Source organism: Coptis chinensis, chromosome 9, assembly GCF_015680905.1.
Source record: "Coptis chinensis isolate HL-2020 chromosome 9, ASM1568090v1, whole genome shotgun sequence".
Taxonomy (NCBI): Eukaryota; Viridiplantae; Streptophyta; class Magnoliopsida; order Ranunculales; family Ranunculaceae; genus Coptis; species Coptis chinensis.
Window position 1 is genome coordinate 8,186,897 of NC_141464.1, and position 4,126 is coordinate 8,191,022.

At 35.8% G+C, this 4,126-nt stretch overlaps 1 long non-coding RNA gene across 1 annotated transcript; it reads left to right on the forward strand.

Moving 5' to 3' along the window:
* Nucleotides 1-1,339: 1,339 nt before the first annotated feature.
* On the forward strand, nt 1,340-2,448 carry LOC147474664 (uncharacterized). Its single transcript, XR_015209532.1, has 2 exons — nt 1,340-1,387; nt 2,125-2,448. It is a non-coding gene; the product is annotated as an uncharacterized LOC147474664 (long non-coding RNA).
* The last annotated feature ends 1,678 nt before the right edge of the window (nt 2,449-4,126 follow it).

Sequence of the window (4,126 nt, forward strand, 5' to 3'; positions counted from 1 at the left end):
TGGCAAATGTGTGGAGTGCAAATCGTGGATTAGGTACTAAAAGGGTGGGTGTATAAGAAAAGTAATTGATTAAATGATAAGAGAAATTTATTTGATGATGCAAGTGTGTTTGGGCTTACTTTTGAATACATATAGGATATGTACATATGTTATATATAAGTTCTAACTTTCTTTTGCAGGAGGGTAGGACTTAATAATATTTTGTCTGTGGGGACGGCGGTCCTACCCTTATACAACGGCGGATCGGGTAAGTGTAATTCAATTATTTAGATATTAAAAAAGAGTTATTAGAATGAGTTAATAAAATGGAGGTTAATAATATGGAAGTTTTGCTTGGGAAGAAACTATGCCGTTTGAGATGACGGAACTACCTGTCTTCCAAGCTGAGAATGATTAGGTTATGATAGATATAAAGTGTTAGTTGGATAAGTAGAATTTGAAATGTTTATATGTGTTTAGTCTACTCATACCAGCAAATTCAATTTGCTGACCCATGTTTGCTTTGTTTTTTGGTAGCGTGGGTGTGTTCTTGGGAACATAGGTGGAAGGCATGTGGAACCGCTGGGTGCAGGATTAGGATCGCGGCCCGGAGCAGATCTATTAGTTTTCGTTTAGGTCTAATTATTTATTGGAAGAATGTAATAACGTAGTTTACTTTTTCATAGCATGAGAACATGGTAGTGAGGAAATTTTATTTATGAGAGCTTGGTTGATATTTTATTTGGACGGATGATATCTTAATAAAGAAATGGCAGATAATTATTGGGATTATTTTAATTTAAGTTGTTTCTTTTAAGACATGGCTATTAGGGTTTGTATGTATAGTATCCTCCGTCATAGTCTAGGTTTTTAAACAAGTGAACCTAGTGATGTTTGAATATTTATATTTTAAATATTTACTTGGTTATTGTTTAGAAATTCGGGCTGTGACACCTCTCATGCGTATCACCAATCATACTAGAAACTTCAAAGATCCAACTAAATCATCTGCTAATTGATCAATGGTGTGAGAAGTTATCAATAAAACGCACATTTAATTGGTCAATTCGGCTAAAAGGAGATCGAATTTAGGACAAAATATGATGATAAAAATTTATTCTTCAGATTGTTTTTGGTGACATGTGAAACTATTCAAAATAAAATCGCGCTAATGTTGTCGAAACATAAAACATAACCTCTCTTGCTCTCCTCTCCCTCTCACTGCCGCTACCGCTCAATAAAAACTAGGAGTAAGTCGTTTTTTTTTATTTCTCTGAATTAATTGTTTTTCATCTCTCTCAATTAATTGTTTTTCGTTTTCACTGCTTAATTGGGTTGATACAACTTCGATTTGGATCAGCACCTAACTAACTCATCACTTCTCCTCAATCTCTGTCATCTTTATCAGGTAACCCATCTTTTTTACTTCCTATTGTTATATTAAAGTTAGTATTTTTAAGTTGATTAGGTTTTTGTTTTGCGTGGTAAAGAAATGTCAGTCAGTTGGTTTGGAATGTCAATCAGCATTACAATAGATTCAGTAAAATTAAGGAATTGGGCAAGAGATAAACATTATCATTTCCTTGTTAGCCTATAATAAATGGCTGAACGAGCTGCGGCAGTTATTCGTTTTATTGATAAAGTGAATCTATAAATACTCTTTCCTGTGAGTGTTTGCAACATGGGTATGATTCATTTGAACTTGTTTGAATCCAAAACAAGCCTTGAGAAGAAAAGGGTACGTAAAATTATCAAGAAAAACAGTAGTATTCCTCTGCATGTGAAAGAAAACAGTAAACGATTTAGTATATAATAAGTTATGAGTATAAACTCTAATAAGAGTATTGTAAAGAAGAACATTAGGTTGACGTATTAAATAGAATACATTATATGCTAAAGTGATTTGACGAGAGTTAGAGAATGATGTGATGAGTTTTGGTGGTGTAATTCCGAAAAAGATTATATCTTCAGCATTTGAAACATCGGTCGAATTCCGAAAAAGATTATAAATCGAATCTTATTATATCTTTCTTTCTTGTTCTCTCTCCGGCTTCAAATCATAGTTGGTGGAAGAAAAGGGTAACAAAAAAAAAACGTTTACTATTAATTATCTTATAGTGATTCATAATTGACTACTGTTGGCAGGGAATATGTCAGGATATGAGAATGTTGTTGGAGGAAAGCTCAAGTTGAAAGGAAAAGCGTTGAATGTGAAGGCAGGTGGCCTCGAGAAGAAAAAGAAACACAAGAAGCATTACGATCGAACATCAGCAGTCAAAGAAATTGATCTCTTTATAAATTCGTTGTATTTATAATGAGAATCAGCAAGTGTGCTTGCATTTTTCTCCATTTGGTCTCTATTCTTTGGTGCATAAACTTTCATCTTATATCATGTAAAGAACTATATAACAGCCTCTTCATGTGGTAATGTCCATCAGATAAGTGATTATATCTGGTGAAGTATAATTATTACTTGATTTGGTAAGTTAATCATCACCTCTCCAGGACCAGGACAACCTAGCCTATTACCTTATACCCTACTGTTACTAACAGAGTAATTAGAAGACTTTAGCTTCTGTAACCAAAGTAGAACCAGTCAGTCTTTGTTGTAGTTAGTGTATATATTAATTAATTCTTGCTTACTGCTTCGTTCTTGTAGCATGCCAAATTTACAGGCAAAACGACCTCCAGTTCCCAGGGTTTTGCATGTAAGCCTAGTATCCAACGACTGTCGAAAGCTGCTGAACATTTTTACACGTCACTATAGCAGTTTGCAGAGATTTCCATAGAAGACATTTTGCTTACATGTCTTAGAGCATCTTTAGCAGTGCAACCAAAAAAACACCAAAATTTTGAACCAAAAAAACACCAAACAATTTCAGGAGTAACATCAAAAACCCCAAGCAACTGTGCGGTTTTGCCAAAACCGCGCCATATAGCCCACGCGGTTTTGGCAAAACCGCGCCATTGAAGCCCAACTGACAGGCCCAAGCCCACGCGATTTTGCCAAAACCGCGCGGTGTTCTGAACACCGCGTGCTACTTCTATATAAGCAGCTCCAAAGCCGCGCGGTTCAGTCATTTTCACCTCTTCTCACAATCATAAAACCCTCTCCTTAGTTAAAAAAAAAACAAAAACCTACCTAAACTCTTGAAATTTTATATGGATCCCTTTGAACCTTTCGACGATGATAATTGGCAGTACACACATGACATTGGTGATGGGGGAGAAGACAGTGGGGGAGAAGAACCCGAGGATGTCGCGCCGACTAATAGACATCCGTACGTACTGGAGTATCAGATAAACGACTTCGATTGGCAATTTACACCTGGAGAAGCACTTGATATGGAAGTTGTGTCTTCTACACGTGATACAAAACACGTGTCGAGTGTAGTGGCTAATACTCAGGTAATTAATTAGTTTTGATTAAATATTTTGAATATTAATTAGTTGAGTTGGACCAATTAATTATTTATCTTATAATGCATTATTATTTTTTTTATAATATCGCATGTTTGTTGACTCACCGAAGTTAGATCGGCTTTACTTGGTATTAGAGAGTGGTGGAAGGTTATTAGGAGTTTGGATGAGTTTGTACATATTAGAGATAGTATTTTATATACATCTTTGGGTATTTTGATTGATACGGATTATGAGAAGGGTGATTTCAAGTGGTCATAGCTTTAGTAGAAAGATGGTGGAGTAGAACTCATACATTTCATTTTTCTTTGTCGCGGAGTTAGGGTTCACACCACTAGACTTCACTATGATTTCTGGGTTGAGTATCGGTATAGGCCAACCGATACCTTTTCATACACATTATGAGAATATGGATAGTATGCTTGTGAGTTTTCCTCGTTTGGGTGCGGATGCTTATGATTCTTCTGGGATTAAGCTATCTCATATTAAGACTGCATATATGGAACCCCTCTTACATCCTGATACACGAGCAGAGTTATCTTTGACTGTTCTACCGGGTAGTGAGGGTGCTGATCAGTATGTTAGGCCTTTTTTGATGTTTTTTATTGGGTATGTTTTGTTTCCCAATGGTCATTCTACGGTACGACTGGGATATTATGCTTATGTATCTAATTTGCATACTATGAGGGATTATGACTTGGGTAGCTCAGTATATGCCACATTGATA